This window comes from Abramis brama (assembly GCF_963993115.1).
Source record: "Abramis brama genome assembly, chromosome: 1".
Taxonomy (NCBI): Eukaryota; Metazoa; Chordata; class Actinopteri; order Cypriniformes; family Leuciscidae; genus Abramis; species Abramis brama.
This window is the reverse complement of record NC_139963.1, coordinates 55905971-55924408: the sequence shown is the minus strand read 5'-3', so window position 1 is coordinate 55924408 and position 18438 is coordinate 55905971.

The window sequence follows — 18438 nt, the reverse complement described above, 5'->3', positions numbered from 1 at the left end:
CGGCCAGAGCTTCTTTGCCGCTCAAGTCGGCGGCGGTGTGAACGTACAGTTAGCATTGCAACCCGCTACCGCACATAGGTGTTGATCCGCCATCGTCTTCTCTACTCCTCAGAACCTGAGCCGCGCGGGCGGGGGCGGAGGGGAGTATGAGCTTGTGGCACCGCCCAGTGGAGTTACTACGTCACAACTCCAGTCTATTTTAGCTGGCATTTTAGCGTCTGCTACTGATTCACAGCCATTTGAATGCAGAAATACTCAGAAATACAACTTTGAACTTATTTTTCTCAAGATATGTCCTCTAACATAAGAAAAATGCCACAAGAACATGTTAACACCTAGAAAAACATGATTTTCATCGGAGTGGGTCTTTAAACACAGTCTGAGATCACGGTAATAGTAATAATAATATTACATTTTATTTGGCGGACGCCTTTCTAGATACACAAGGACATCTTACATATTTCGGAGGACATAAAAGAAGGAAATACTTTAAAATACATTTAACTTCATAGAAATACATTTTACAAATGAGACAAATCTGAAAAATGTGCTAAGATGTCAGAGAGCAGTAAGTGAGCAGAGTTCTGAACAAGTTGGAGTCTATTTATAAGCTTAGAAGGGAGACCGGTGACTATGGGATGATTATAGTATCAAAAAGATTAACACGTGTAAGCACACTTATCAATGAACTTGATACATGTTGCAGAAATGTTTTATCCATGCCTTTCAACTTGTGTGTGCAAAATTCAAAATTGAATGAATGTGAAGCAATTTGTACAAATAGAGACATTTTTGTGAATACAAATGTTTTCCTTTGTATTAGTGTATCATAATTTGCACATACAACACAGAAGATGTGCATGTGTGGATCAGGTGACACGCGTGCATTCATTGACGTCTTTTCTGAGTCGATCTGATTTGATTCATTTGGATTTTGAGACTTTCTTTTCGCGTTTTTTAAGCATTTCATAACCCACACACAAACAACTACAAATGAATAGGTCTGGTGCTAATTATTAATGTGTGCACAACTACCCATCTATTTGACAAATTCACAAATGTGCGTCACTATATTTAAACTAATACAATACAACTTGTGTGTGCAAAATCCAAAACCACATGAATGTGCAGCATTTTATACAAATAGAGACATAGTTGTTAATACAAAACCTCGATTTTGTATTAATGTAGGCCAGAATTTGTGCATGCAACAAGTAAGATGTGTATTTGTGGATCAGGTGACACGCGTGCATTCATTGACTCGTTTCTGAGTCGATCCTATTTGATTCATTTGGATTTTGAGACTTTCATTTCGCAGGTTTCGCCTTGCATGATCCACACACAGCTGTCTGAGAAAACCTGCTACCACTAGATGCCAGTATTCTGCTAAAACAGACAACGGCAGCGTAATCAAGCGTTCTTCCCCATTTAAGACGCTTGATGAGAGTGATATTGAAGCACCAAATTTAGTAGGCCTACACAATATAGGCCTACCTTATTAATAAAGCATACTTTATAGAGGCAAACAGATTATGAACAACACCCATAGAAAACCATTATAAAACGCTTAACGTGCAATCGCGCGTTGCATGTTCAATAAGGTGTGTATAGGCTACTGAGTTTAAAATATCACCGTCTTACTGCATTGACGTCTAGCTTTTTCTTTATAATATGCGGGAGGAAAACTATAGAGCCTATACAGACAAGAGCCTATGAATGCGACGCGCGGCGTTTCATGTTAATGGCATTTTCCTTCCTGTTAAAAAAAACTCTAAAAAAAAATTTCGCAGTTGCGTTCATATTATATGCTTATTTTTATCTGACTACACGTAATATACATAGTATACAAGCTTTGGAATTTGAAAATGTCTGTTTTTAAATGTTAAAGACGATTTTCACAGTACATTTGTTTTCCCTTGACCCTAAAGCCATTGTTGAAGGCTATAGTCTTACTATAGCACGATTAGTTTTATATGCAACCATTGTATATCGACATGAAATATTAATTGAAAATCAACTGGCGTGTGTATAGCTGCATATTTATACATGAGAATGCTTGACGCGCTAATCACAGCTCTTGATGCACAAGGGAACGTCTGCCAATTCCACTGCGTTAAAACATAGAATTTGTTTTCATTCAAATTACTTTTCAAATTCCAAAGCTCGTAGAAGGTTCCTGTAAGACTGACTTACAAGTAAAATTTGGACAATACTTCCCTTCATTTTTAAATTGCTATTTTTAAATCTAAATTGAAAACTTATTTTTATTCCCTGGCATTTTAATTATCTCCTGATGCTGTTTCTGCCTGTTCTGTTTGGTTGTTTCTATGTTTTATTCTATTTGTTTTTACTTTGTTCAGCACTTTGGATAGCCCTGCTATGTTTAAATGTGCTTTATAAATAAAATTTACTTAATTACTTTCTTACTTTACTTCATGTATGTAGCCTGTATTCTGCAGAAAAATACTGTAATTCACTAAAAGTGTTTTTTCATGTTCAATATGGTTGTAGTATGTTCCTAGTGACTAGACTGGCTTACTACAGGTGAAATTGTCCAAATACTTGCCTATTTACAGTAAACTATTTTTTAAACAAAAATTAGGCCTACTGTAATTAACCAAACAGGTTTTTGGTGACTTACTACAGGTGAATAATGCAACATTTCACCTGACTATCACTAGGAACGTACTACAACCTTTGGAACATGAATAGAAAAACAATTTACAGTAGGCTAATTAAAAAAATCGTACTGTTCAATCGGGATATTGGCTGGACATACAGTAGGCTAAGTCAGTCTGCCCACTAGGCATTTACTATAACCTTAGAAGTATTCATTTGAATGAATGACTGGACGTTTATATTTTTTTGACTGTGAGTGGAATTTGCAGATGGTCCCTTTAGAAAATGCGGCGAATATCAAACCCAGAGCCACTCTCTCTATGGTTTGATATCTCTATATGGCTCTGATCAAACCTAAAACTTGCTTCACTGCGCTCTCGGACCGGTTGCTCTCCCATACACACGCAAAGTTAAACGCAACTGCAGAATTTCATGTAAAGCTTTTTCTTTTTAACAGGCTCAGGAAGGAAAATGCCATTAACATGAAACGCCGCGCGTCGCGTTCATAGGCTCTTGTCTGTAGGCTCTATAGTTTTCCTCCCATAGCGCATATTATAAAGAAAAAGCTTAACGTCAATGCAGTAAGACGGTGATATTTTAAACTCAGTAGCCAATACACCTTACTGAACATGCAACGCGCGATTGCACGTTAAGCGTTTTATAATGGTTTTCTATGGGTGTTGTTCGTAATCTGTTTGCCTCTATAAAGTATGCTTTATTAATAAGGTAGGCCTATATTGTGTACTAAATTTGGTGCTACAATATCACTCTCATCAAGCGTCTTAAATGGGGAAGAACGCTTGATTACGCTGCCGTTGTCTGTTTTAGCAGAATACTGGCATCTAGTGGTAGCAGGTTTTCTCAGACAGCTGTGTGTGGATCATGCAAGGCGAAACCTGCGAAATGAAAGTCTCAAAATCCAAATGAATCAAATAGGATCGACTCAGAAACGAGTCAATGAATGCACGCTTGTCACCAGAATGTGGTTTTCACAGGGATCCATTTTACTAAGAGATTCCACTTTTCCTCCTTTCTTCCCCTTAGCCCCTCCCTTTTCTCCCTCAGCGGTCCATTTTATTCACTATTGGCATGGGGTTGAAGTGCTCTAAGTTGGGACCCTCCAAGCTAATGAAGAACAAGCTCTTCAGCATTTCAACACTCAAGCTGTATAAATAAATACATTAATAAATACATCAAAAACATTTATAAAAATATAATTGGACATCAAAAAAACAAATCATTTATTAGAATATAATTGGACATCAATAAACCAAATCATTTATTAGAATATAATTGGACATCACAAAAATAAAACAAAACAACAAAAATTAAAAAAAATCTAAGAACTTTTTTGGTGCCTTCCTCTTTCGCTGGGCAAGGCAAAGTTTCAGTGACCTCCTTTCTGCATTTTTTTCTTTCTTTTGCCCTGGGAGCTAGTGGTTGGGCAGGGGCATCTCCATCAGGGGCATCCTCCTAATGTCATCGCTTCATGGCACTGAAGTCCCTCTCGACAATAAAAATTAAACAAAATCTAAGAACTTTTTTGGTGCCTTCCTCTTTCACTGGGCAAGGCAAAGTTTCAGTGATCTCCTTTCTGCATTGCTTCCACTGTGTTTTCCATCTGGGCAAGCAATACTGGGTAGATTTTCAACAAGACCCTGAGTGCCCTCTCCATGTGTGGGAGCCACCTTGTCCCTCCCAAGTTGGTCATCTTCCAGACCTTTTGGTTGAACACATCTGCCAGATCTTTCAACTCTCTCCATGCTTTTGGAGAGTGATGATACTGTTTATACAGCCCCTTCAGTATGTCCATCACCTGAATTAGAATTATAGGAGTATGATAATTATACAGATTGACTTAAGTAGCACATAACATGTTGGGTTTATGTAGAACATGATTTTCTCAGTTTACTATACAAAGGTTGCTGAAGGCTGGCTTTTTACTTCCTTGTTACTTGCCTTTCTCATTCTTTCTTGGTCTTTCATAGCGTCCATGGCAGCCAACTCCAGGCCATGGCTTAGGCACTGGATATTTATCAGGTGGGGAACTTCAGCACGAAGAAGTGTGGCAACACCCCCAATCCTCCCAACTATCACAGCAGCTCCATCAGTACCCAAGCCCACTACCTTATCCTTCCACTGGGATATGTCTGCCTTATCCAATGCTGTAGACCGAGAAATACTTGTTATTGATGTAACGTTACTCAACAAGTGAGAAAACAGCAAGCAACACAAACAGATTCAATAGCCAGGCTTACCATCGCTCATTGCAGCAAAATGACCAGGCGCTGTGGCGTGTTGGAGCTCCTCTACACCAATAAAGATGTTCTTTGGATGTCCACAGCTCAATATACAGTCAAAAAACCCTTCCAGGTCTCTGCCACTCACGTCAGTAGATGAGTCTGACAGAACACTTAAAAAAATTGCTGCTTTAATTTCTGCAACAGCTCTCCCACAGCTCTCTATAAATAGCATCAACAAACCTAAAAATAAACAAAAGAAAAGTTAGGACAACTACAATATTAGGGTTATTTAAGTTATTCATCTATTATCTCTATTCATCTATATTTTTATTCGGGGTCCAGGGCACTTGGAAAGTAAAAACAAATCACTATTTCTGCACCACTAACAAAGCTAAAAATAGTACAACACTTCAACGGTAGCATAATGAGGGTCCCTACATGTTAACTGAAGCATTGAGAACTTTGTAAGGGTACAGACAAAAGTTAGAAAATATTGTTTACAAAGACTGAAAACATACAGTATACATGTTATACATAGCTAGCTAATGTGGCTTGGTTGCTAGCTGTGACACCCAAACTCACTCATGACACAAGTCAAGCAGTCACACTTTGGATCTTTCATTTATGAGCAAAGTTACGGTGATATATTAGCTAGCTAGCTGAGTAACTTACCTTCGACATGCTACATCGGTGAGGTACTGAGAGCCAACGTCTTCGCCACTGATCGAGGGTTTTTGATTAGGGAGGACCTTTCAGCATACGGTGCAACCCTTCATATCCCACACTTCACAAAAGGCAAGAAACAGCTCTCTGGTCATGAAGTTGACACTTCAAGAAGGCTGTCAAATGTGAGAATACACGTGGAAAGAGTCATTGGTCGATGGAAGAAATTCAAAATTTTAACATCTGTAATTCCACTTAGGTAGACATTCTGGATGATATGGTAATAGTGTGAGGGGCATTAACAAATCTTTGCAAAAGTGTAGTGCCTAAAAGACACTAACAAGCAAGCCAATCATTCATAATGTGAAAAAGCAGTAACCGAGATGGCACACACATGGTACATTTTCATTGTGTGTTAACTTTGGGATGGTTTTCTCTATGCATGATTTATTTTAATTGCTTTTGATTAACTTTGAATATTTAAATGAAATGAGAGCTGCATTGACATTTTACCGGACATTTTAAGTTCTAACATTGTTCTAACATTTCATGTTTCATAAGTATACTAAAAATATATTTTTTAAATATTTTTTTATACTCACACTTGTTTCTGTTCTCACTGTCACATTGCTGTAGTTGAACCCACTTGTCAGTCTTTGAATATTGTTTTACTATAGTCAATACAAGTCAGCTGTGTATGTAATGGTGTGACACCATTACACAAGACTGTATTTCGAGTATTGAATGTTTTTTGTTTTTTTTCTTTAACAATGAATTTAATTAAAATATTTAAGTTGTACACAAATCAATGTTTCAGTTTTTAGTGCCCATTTTGCCAAACAAGCAACATTTAGGGAGGGAATGTGATAAGTATATTGGACATTCTCTTACTATTAAGTATTTTGTTTTTAAAAATGTAATCTCTCAACCGAAATTCATAGATGTTAGGAATAACGTCATGTACTGCTTGTACAACCATACACTGTAGAGCAAATATACACAGATAAGATGACAACTAATCTAAAGTTGCAGATTTTAAAGGAACAACACATATATATATATATATATATATATATATATATATATATATATATATATATGGGCCATTCTACAGAATTGGTGCAAAGTCAGAGTTGGAAACATCTTGAAATGTTTTTTGTTTTTTCCCACAAATATTGCATGTATGCAAATTGTATAATATCCAAGGTACGCTTTTCTAGTAATTGTGCAGTTAATTCTCATATTGTATTTTCAGAAAATGCTGGAATATTTTCCTTCTCCCCAAATTTGTCACTACCGAAACACAATATTAAATAATTTATTAAGAAGGCTTATAATGATCTATTAAGATTTTGTTTACATCTACCTTATAAATATATATTTTTTTCTATTTTTTAAAAATGTTTTTAGAGGTTAAATCAATAAAGATTATAATTTTAATAATATTTTAAGTGTAATTTATGAGAATTGTTGTATTTTGAACCCAATCTTTCTTTGTAGAAGGCATAAAGTTTATCGTACTGATTTCAAAGTTTAGGATTCATTAGTTTGAATGTGCATTGAACCAAAAACTATCATAACATCTTAGTTGATAATTCAATATACTTTATTTTTGACAAAACATCCCATGTTACGGTAGTGACAGTATTGTGGTCACTACCAAAACATTACTGTCACTACCGTAACATGGGATGTTTTGTCAAAAATAAAGTATATTGAATTATAATATTGAATTATAACTGTTTCAGAACCACTTTGTTTTATTTTCACATTTTCAACATTTTGTTTATGAGTCATTCAGATAAATCTCCAGAACCACTGAACTGTGTATGTGTGTGTGTGTGTGTGTGTGTGTGTGTTCATAAAACATTAATTTCAGAATAATTTCAGAATAATGTGTGTGTGTGTGTGTGTGTGTGTGTGTGTGTGTGTGTGTGTGTGTGTGTGTCATTTTCTATAGTTACTGATTTTTGCTCGTTTTCTCCCTTTTCCCCCAGTGTGTATGTGCACTGGTGTCTGATCACCCTCACTGGAAGTGCTAGGTGGTGTGGAAGCCCTGCAAAATGTCTCCACCTCTTTTTGTCTTTTCACCATCATCCTGTGTCTTTTCTGTCTTTTCCTCCATGCTTTTCTGACATGTCTTTGCTCCCTGTCAGATAATTCACTGATACTCTTCAACTTTCCTTCTTCCCTTCGTTTCTTATTTCTTTCTCTTTCTTTCCTTAAGTATTCCTCATACTTCACTGGGTCTTCCCTCAACCTTTGTTTGTATTCTCTCTGTCTCTCTGTTGTAGTTTTTCTATTTTTTTAGGCATGTTGGTGTTTTATGTCATTCTCCCTGTCAAGTTAATCATAGAAATTAACATTACTGACAACAACCTTACACCTAAGCTAGTATCATGGACTGAAACATTAAGTAATTGTAACCTCATCACATTACAGAATTTTAACAGAATCTTGCATACTAAAACACTACTAAAACATACTACAGTAGTAATTATTTGCATAACTGTACTAAAATGTAGTTTATTCCTCCAAATAAAGGATTATGTGTTCCCTTTTGTCACTACCAAAACAATAATGTCACAAACTTCAAGACATGTTTCGGTTGTGACTGTTTTGGTAGTGACAATTTTAGATACTTTTGAGCCTAGCTCGAAGATGCTAATCAGCACATGGTTAGCAATCACTGGTCAGAACAGCTGAACACATATAACAACTAAATTTTATGGAATAACATCCAAAAACGTTTTCTCAATAGCAGAAAAAAATAGTTTGGTAGTGACATTCCTTAAAGTTACACACAGATTTTTAGACTTTAGAACACATTTTCCTTAAAATGATGGGATCAATCTACTCACCATATAGCACATGAGAGAGAGGGACACAGGAATATGTAAAAATGTAGGGGTGTGGTTAAAATCAGTCTCAGCCAATGGACTACAACATTCACTGTTTTGGTAGTGACATGAAAATGCAGGATAAGATAAAGATAAAGTTTCTCTTTTTTAGATAAAGTTTCATAATTTAAAAATAAAATCTAAAATAAATATTTTTTTAACTTCATTTTAATATATATATACGGCGTCTTAAAAAAAAAAAAATTATATATATATATATATATATATATTTTTTTTTTTTTTTTTTTTTTTTTTTTTTTTTTAACAAGAATGGAAAAATTTGCAAAATATTTTTCAATATCATTTTCACAAGTTGAAATTTAGGGGTTAGGGTTTGGGACAGCCACCTCCTAATTGAAAGTAGCCCATAAATTATGATTTTATATATATAAAGCTTACTGATATCTTAAATATTATTGTGGGTTTCAATAGATAATTGAAGGATCTTAGTAAACATCTAAGATTTTAATAATTAAATGCTTTTTTAATGTGTTTTTTGGATGAGGGACAGCAGTTTGCACCAATTCTTTAGAATGGCCCATATATATATATATATATATATATATATATATATATATATATATATATATATATATATATATATATATATATATATATAATAAAGGGAACACTTAAACAACACAATGTAACTCCAAGTTAATCACACTGCTGTGAAATCAAACTGTCCACTTAGGAAGCAACACTGATTGACAATCAATTTCACATGCTGTTGTGCAAATGGAATATACAACAGGTGGAAATTATAGGCAATTAGCAAGACACCCACAATAAAGGAGTGGTTCTGCAGGTGGTGACCACTGACCACTGACCACTTTTCAGTTCCTATGCTTCCTGGCTGATGTTTTGGTCACTTTTGAATGCTGGCGGTGCTTTCACTCTATTGGTAGCATGAGACGGAGTCTACAACCCACACAAGTGGCTCAGGTAGTGCAGCTCATCTAGGATGGCACATCAATGCAAGCTGTGGCAAGGAGATTTGCTGTGTCTGTCAGCGTAGTGTCTAGAGCATGGAGGCGCTACCAGGAGACAGGCCAGTACATCAGGAGATGTGGAGGAGGCCGTAGGAGGGCAACAACCCAGCAGCAGGACCGCTACCTCTGCCTTTGTGCAAGGAGGAGCAGGAGGAGCACTGCCAGAGCCCTGCAAAATGACCTCCAGCAGGCCACAAATGTGCATGTGTCTGCTCAAACGGTCAGAAACAGACTCCATGAGGGTGGTATGAGGGCCTGACGTCCACAGGTGGGGGTTGTGCTTACAGCCCAACACCGTGCAGGACGTTTGGCATTTGCCAGAGAACACCAAGATTGGCAAATTCGCCAATGGCGCCCTGTGCTCTTCACAGATTAAAGCAGGTTCACACTGAGCATATGTGACAGACGTGACAGAGTCTGGAGACGCCGTGGAGAACGTTCTGCTGCCTGCAACATCTGTTTTTTGTTTTTTCTTAATTCTATTTATTTGTATTTATTTAACTACTGGCCTGCAAAAGGAAATAAGTTAACAACAGCCATTACATACAGATGAATAAATTAGGCTTTATTTAAATTCTGTGAACAAAATCCACCCGGTTTACACAAGCAACACTTAAAGGGTAACTAAACCCCTGGTCAGAGCCTGACTCCACCCACTGTCAATATTTGAAAAATGCTAGAAAAGTGGGCAGACCCCAGCGGAGATAGAGGGGACGAACCGTGAGCGGGAGGGCGTGCACCTGAGACCTGCTGTCAGACTCTAAAATGGAGTTTGCTCACAGGGTCGCAAGACGACGTAAAGTACATTCATCTGATGAGTTTTATCAGAGCCCGTCATTCTCAGGTTTTATCGAGTTGATGTCAATAGCGCGCGCTCTCTATATAGGCATATTCATATTTTGCCGCTATGTGAAAAAATCCAGCAAAATGCGCCGACGCGTTTGTCGACCCCAGAGGAATAACTTTAGCCTAACCATAAATTGTGATTAAAATATATATGATCACTCACATCAAGACGGCGCTGCGGTGGTGGAGTCCATGCAGGAGGAGCAGCGTGCGTTTGTCACTGCGTCGCTTTTCAGCGCGAGCTGTGTGGAGAAGCTCATTTCCACCTCTATTGCGTTGGAGAAGCAATCCCGCGAAAATGCAGGTTTCACACTCACGGTCTTCCAGGCCAAGTGCATGCAAACACTGGCGCCTATTTTCCAAGTCTGCTGGAAAGCTATGCAGTCCAGCAATCAGTGCTGTTGCAACCAGCATCACTGTACACAGATAAATCTACGCTAGCTCATACCAAGGGCGTGGTGAGCTTGTACCAGGGGCGTGGTAGAGCTGGAACCTGCTTACGTCACCTGCCACCTTTTACGTCACTTGCCACCGCAACATCCAATAGGAAAATTCAACTGCAGTAGCCACCGTTCAACCTTAAGAGGGCAGCACTCAGACGTTTTTACACCATATATTGTAAAATTAAAATACTTTATACCCAAATGTCAAAAAAGTTACTCGAATCAATGAACAGCACTAATAAAGCCTCATTCTTACAGATCATTAAATAAAAAAAGTTGGTTTAGTGTTTAGTTACCCTTTAATAATAAAACATAAAACAATAAAACATTTCCAACAGGCAGCATGCTTCAGTTTTTTTCTTTATCAACAGCAGAACAAAACTCATTATCAACAAGGTTTCCTTTCTCTTTTTTGTTTTTTGAGTCAATTAGTCCAGTCACCGAACCAACTTGGTGGTTTCTTGACTCGTTGTGGCCTACCCCTCATTTGGCCATTAACAGTCCCTGTTAATTCATGTTGCACCATGCTACCTTCACTCCAAGAAACATCTCCTCCCTCATGTTCCATTGTCGGCACACCAGTGTAATTTAAAGGGATAGTTCACCCAAAAATGTCTGTCAGTAATTACTCACCCTCATGTTGTTCCAACCCCGTAAGACTTCCGTTCATCTCCAGAACACAATTTTTTTATGAAATCTGAGAGCTGAATCACTCCTCCATAGGCTTCTAAGGGATCGAAACTTGCTGGCCCAGAAAAGTTTTTAAAGACATTGTTAAAATAGTCCAAGTGACTACAGTGGCTCAACCATAAGTTTATCAAGCGACGAGAATACGTTTTGTGCACAAAAAAACAAACAAAAATAACGACTTTATTCAACTATTCATTTTTCGAAGATGAACGGAAGTCTTACGGGGTTGGAACAACATGAGGGTGAGTAATTACTGACAGAATTTTAATTTTCAGGTGAACTAACCCTTTAAAGCAGGCACCCTGTCCATGCCGCTGGAGTTTTCAGGTTCCTCCACGAAAAGACTAGACAGGTCCAGGTCGAGTTCAGTTCCATCGGCTTCCAGGTTTGGTGTAGGAACTTCCTGAGGTTGCCAGCCTTCTGAGTCCTTAAACACCCAGCTGTTCTCCAAGGGTTGCTGTGAATGGTAAGGTTTGAACTTGTCATGGTGGACTTTTACTTTGGTCCTTGGGCTCTTCTGGATCCTGTACACTAAATTGTCCAGATGTCCGAGGATGAAGTAAGGACCATCGTAGTTGGGAAGAAATTTCCTGATCTTGTTTTTCACCCGTTTAGTTCCATTAACAAGGTACCACACTGCATTGCCAACCTTGTAGTGTGTCCTTGCCACTCTCTTATCGTACTGCTTTTTAGCATGCTCCACAGACTGGTCTAGTGCATCCCCTGCAAATTCATGTGCCAACTCCAGCCTTTCTCTCATCTGAGACACGTACTGCGGGGGTGTTTGAGCTTATGTATCTTTTGGGGGGATTCCTGCAACTAGATCAATGGGCTCAGTTAGCTCCCGCCAAAGACCTTTATGTTTGGGGTAAAGCCAGTTGAACTGTGCTTGGTTGTTCAATAAGCCATTACAACGTAAGGAACCATAAGATCCCACTCCGAATGACAACGCTCCAAGGTCGTAGCTAGGACTTTCTGAAGAGTGGCGTTGAATCGCCCGACCTGGCCGGAAAGGTGTTGTGCGGGTCTTTTCAATGTCTAAGAGTTCAAAGTAATTGCAAAAGTATGCAAACTAATTGGTGCTCCATAATGGCAGACCCATTCAGCAACCACTAGGATATAACAATTGAAATGTTCCATCTCATTCATGGGGCCCGTCAAATCAACATCAATCCTTTTCATGGGAACATCTACTCGTACGGTACCCATGGGCGACTGAGGCCTCTTTGACGGTCGAGCCTTGGATGCACAGCTGACACAGGTACAACACCAGAGTGAAACATCTTCTCGCATCTTGTACCAATAAGACCTTGTCTGCAGTCATGACAGCATCCGCTCTACACCAAAGTGTCCACCCACTGGCCCTTCATGCATCTACTGCATTGACATCTTTTCTGAACACGAATGATCTGTGGGCAAATCTCAGGACCTTCCATCAGGTATAAAACGTCGTACCAGAATGTCATCCTTTAGGTAGAGTCTCTTCCACTGGCCCGTAGGTTGACACATCTTCCCAGGAGGGTCGCTCCTCGCCTCTCTCCATCCACCTTCTAATGGGAGAAATATCAGGGTCAGCCGCTTGGGCAGAGCACAGTTCCTCACCCAACGAATGGAGCAACACTTGCGATGAGGAAGACTGCACTTCCCCCACTGGACAGGACTCCAGGGTAACTGTTCAAGGGTAACATTTCCATCACTTGTTTCTAATGCAATACTTCCAAGTGCGCATAAAAACAAGGTGAAGGAAACATGGCTAATGATAGGGAAACTATATTTTTGTATTGATTTGTGTAGAACGGTTCATTTTAAAGCACTTTTTCAGTGTCAAACATAATTCTTCTTTATGGACTTGGTTGGTTTCTGGATGCCACTGTACAGTTCAGCTCACTTTCTGATCCAGAGCTTTTCAAAGTCAACAGTTTTACACCAGAGATCTTTCTGATCGCTTCTTAAGCTGTATCATAGAGTCAGGACTAAACACTCAATTGATGAGATCAGAGGAAGTTACCAACCAGAGGAGGAGCTGATGATGTTTAAAGGAGGAGCTATATATAACTATATATAATGAAGAGAAAGACTGACAGAAACACAAAATGGCTAAGTGTGATCTGTGTCTGCTGGGACTGATCATTCTCTCTTCACTTCTCACAGGTAAAGAAATCTGTATTTTCTCTAAAGACATTTAGTGGAATTAGTCTGGAAATAGTTCATTTGAACATGCTCAGAGGACAGCCAGAGAAAAAACTAACATCAAATAGTCAAGGGCAAAGAGCCCAACTAAAGCAAATACTGATCACCATAATGGTGACCAAACCAAACTATTACTTTCAAACAATCTTCGACATCTAAACCTCTTTTAAGAGGTTCAATCCTTGTCTGCTGGGAAACGTCCCACTAAAACTTTATAAGAATGTTATGGGATAATGTTCTATCATTGTTATCACTAAACATGTCTAAAATGTTTTTAGAGAGTGTTATCCGTCCTTTAGGAGAACATTCTGGTAACCAAAATAAAATTAGCTATAGAATACATTACAAGAACATAACAACATTGATAGAACAACAACATTTCTATCTGGGATGAGCTCATATTGTGGCCACAGAGAGCGCGCTGTGAGTTACACTTTTAGCTCACTGTGACTCACATTGATGACCTTGTGCCCACATGGTGAGATCACTGTGAGATTAAAGTGTTGACTGGGCAAGTAAATTCATGACAAAATAATGCATTAACACATAATTTAATAAAATATGATTAAACATGCACTTGGAGGATATTTTTATTCCTTTACACCACCAGTACAAAAAAATAAGATTAAGATTAAAAAAGATCTTAATAATCTCAAAATAAAGCCCATACATACCTGTAAAGACACACATGAGGCACGTTTACAATCAAATATGCCACGTACACAAGTTAATTGAAGCATATACAATTAAAAAATGACTACAATTATCAGTGTGGTTTACCAAAGTCAACATATATTAGATTAAAATGCCAGCATTACCGTATAACAAACCAACTGTCATGATTCCTGTCTTGTGTTCCCCTTGTCTTGTGTGGACTTTTGAAATTTCTTCTTCTCTTATTTAATGGCAGATTGCAAACAACTTTTAGTTGCATACCGCCACCTACTGTACTGGTGTGTGTCTTTCGTTATTTCCTGTTCTGTGCCTTGTTTTGTAGTCCTTTTAGTTTTTCTTGTTTATTAGTCTCCCCAGGTGTTTCTGATTAGCCACGCCCCCTTGTTATCTTGTTTAGCTTGTTTAGCTTGTTTAGCTTGCTTCAGTTGTTGGCTGTTGGTTCCTGTAGCTGTTTCATGATGTTCCTGTAGCTGTTTCATGTTCCTGTCCTGAGATCTGTTGTTTGCCCTGGATTACCTGTTTGTCTTATTAAAATCAAGCTTGCATGTGTATTCTCTCTCCGCTTCATCCTTGCCTATACGCTAGTGATGGGTAAATGAAGCCTCATGAAGCACTGAGGCTTTCCCCTGATTGTTCCGGGAAAAGATTCAAAGCATCAACAGCATCATCTTGTGGCAGGTCAAATTTATAGCAGCCATGAGCCAGAGTGCGTATTTGACCTCCAATGTTTTATCCATTAAACACAAATAAAAGCCTGACTATGCTAATTGTTCAGTTTTCTGATAATATAACTCACATATTAAAGTGTGGAAATAAATTAAATGTAACGATTATATTAATACTAATTATAAAAATACCAACAGAGTTGCTTGATGCAAGTAAATGGTGGTCTAATTACTTTTTTATGGTTTCTATGCTGTTTATATGTCAGAATATATGATCATGTAACATAGGCTATACTTATTTATAAAAAAAAATAAAAAAAAATGTCAGTAAATGGACTTAAACTTTCAAAAACCTGTAGAGTTGGTATGGGTTTCGACACGCAAAGTGAAGCATTCACATGACAATGAGTGAGGCTTCGTTTTTCGTTGATCATGTGTTTCTCTGAAAGCAATACGCGCTCCGCCACGGAGCTTCATGAGAAATTGTGCTGTGTACTCGATACGCGCTTTGAAGCTTCAGTGTCAAATGTAACATCACTACTATACGCTACAACAACTAACACGCCGAGAGCACCTATTCATGACAAATAATTAGAATGGTGCAAGATTATTTTGCCATTAATTTAGTAGATCTATACTTTAATTAAACATGGAAAATAGACTAACTACCACTAATAATTTGAATTTGATCTAAACTGTTTTCTGATTTTAATTATTCATAAATATTTAGTCATAACTACTTTTCTTCCTGGAACTACAGTATGAAGGGTTTGTTTCTGGTGAGACACTTATTAGTAGTGCACTATTGGTGCTCTCGGCGTGTTAGTTGTTTTGCTACAGAAATGCTGGCATTTTACTCTAATATTATGTTGACTGCTGAGTCTTTAATGATGTCAATAAATAATAAAAGAACTACAAATAACCTTTATCTTTTGTTTGTTTGTTTTGTTGTACTGGTGGTGTAAAGGAACACAAATAGTCTTCTAGTGCATGTTTAATCATGTTTTAGTAAATGATTTGTTAATGCATTATTTTGTGATGACTGTTACTTGAGAGGGCCCTAATCATGATCAAATTCACTGTTAACTACTTCCCAAACTCAGCTCATGATTGATCATAAACTTACTATCAAACACACAACGAGTGTTCAGCTCAGTGAAGTGATGTTGTGTGGTCAGAGAACAGAAGTACAGTATCATCACGACTGTGTCTGGATGGAGAGTGAACTACTGATCCCAGCAAACCTTCCCTGAGTTTTGCTCCTTCCTTTGGGAACTGTTCCACAAATATTCTTTGTGGGTTTTGAATTGTTATTTTGTATTTAGCTGTGCATAAGTCACAGTAGGGTGAGTTTGAAGGAAAGAGAGAAACACAGAACAGATAAAGAGCTTTTAAGGTCAGTTATTAGTGTATTTTCTACGGTTGAAGAGGAGGATCAACTAATCCTGTGCCGTCCAGTAATGTTTATGACAAAGCTGAAATCAAGAGTTCAAGATATGATGATATTACATTATTTACATTTGTTTCAAAGTCAGGGTATTTCTTAATCCTTCTTAAAGAGGCGTTTGATTTAGTTTATCCATAAATGTTAATTAATGCATTAACTATCAAACACCGGAAAAAGACTGTATGATTTGAATCTTCTGCTTGTTATGCTGGTGTGGTTTATTATTTTCATTTATTAATATCATAATGATCACTGAGATATACTGTGTTTCAGGTATCAGTGGAGCGGATGATCATGTGTTCATCAGTTCTGGTGAAAATGTGCGTCTGTCCTGTAATAAAGCTCTTTCTGACTGCAAATCAACTACATGGATCTATAACAGATTCAGACATTCAGCAGCAGTTGAACTGATTGATCGAGGGATAAAGAAGAAAGACACAGAGAGACATGAGAGACTGAGTCTGGAGTCTGACTGCTCTCTGAACATCAAGAACGTCACAGAAGAAGATTATGGATTATACATCTGCCAACAATATATGAACAGACAGAAACAAGGACCTGGTGCTGATGTTTATCTGCATGTTCTTCATGGTAAGTTTATGATTATGTGGTAAATTTAAAAATGGCAGATTCTTCTTTAAACTCAGATGATGATCGAAGAGTCTGTGATTTGTGTCTTTTGTTCAGTTTCAGTGTCTCCATCATCATCATCATCATCATCATCATCATCTTCATCCTCACAGACTGAGATCAGTCCAGGCCGCTCTGTGACTCTCTCCTGTCAGTTGTATTCAGATACTGGATTCTGCTGTGATTATTGGGTTCGTTCTGAGGGAATTGAGGTGTTGTGGGTGAATCAGGCTGGTGTTGATCTGAAGACAGACTCCAGATATCAGATATCATCATCATCAGATCAATATCACTGTCTCATCACTCTGACTACAACACTCCTGAATGAAGATAACAACAGAGAGTGGAGATGTCGGCTTACTCAGAGAAATCAACTCAAGACCTCAGTCAGATACACTGTCAAGTATTCAGGTGAGAAAACACTCTTTTCTGACAGATTTGTGAAAACTTTCACACACTGGCTCTACTCTTTCTGATGGCTTCATACGTTTGGCAATTGTAAAATATTAGTGGTCAAAGTCATAAACTGCATACAAATCCTTATAATTCTCAATATTGATCTCCTATGGGTCATACTAGGCTAAAATATACTCTTCTGATTGATGCAATATTTCATGTATGACCCATGAGGGAGGTCAATATTGGGAATTATAAGGATTTGTATGCAGTTTGAGGAATTCTAAGGCTTAATAATGTCATTGATTCAGGAAAGCTGAAGGTTTATGGGAAGCAGCTCACTGTGTTTCACTCTCATATAAAGCAGGAATAAATGATACAGTAACATCTCTCTTCTCAACTACTGCCACTGTGATGATTGAACACAAACTGCATGTCATGATCAATATGAAAATATGATGTTAATGTCCTGATGCGTCTGAACATTCATCTTCTGCAGCTCCAGTCGCTTCAACAACACTGACTCCAGTCAGAAGCTCAAACTCTGAGAAGACATCAAGCCGAACTACAGCAGCAGCTTCTACACAAGGTTCATGATCACATGATCACTGTCACACATCATCAGTCTCTCGCTTCAGTGGTTTGCACTGGCTCTCACAGACTGCTTTATCATCACACATATTGGGCCCTATTTTAACGATCTGAAACGCAAGTATCAAGCGCGAAACGCAAGTAACTTTGTAGGCGGGTCTCGGGCGCTGTTGCTATTATACCGGCGGGATAAATGACTCTTGCACCCGACGCAAATCTAAAATGGGTTTGTCTGAAGTAGCTTCATTATTCATAGGTGTGGTTTGGGCGTAACGTGAAATAAACCAATCAGAGCGACATCTCACATTCCCTTTAAGAGCAGGCGCGCTTGTTCTATATCGGAGTCCTATTATAACGGCGGATTTGCCAGGCGCGCGCCAGGAGCGTTCACATCCGAGGAGAGCGACATTCTCGTCAGGGCCGTAAAACACAGAGAAGTGAAGTTGGG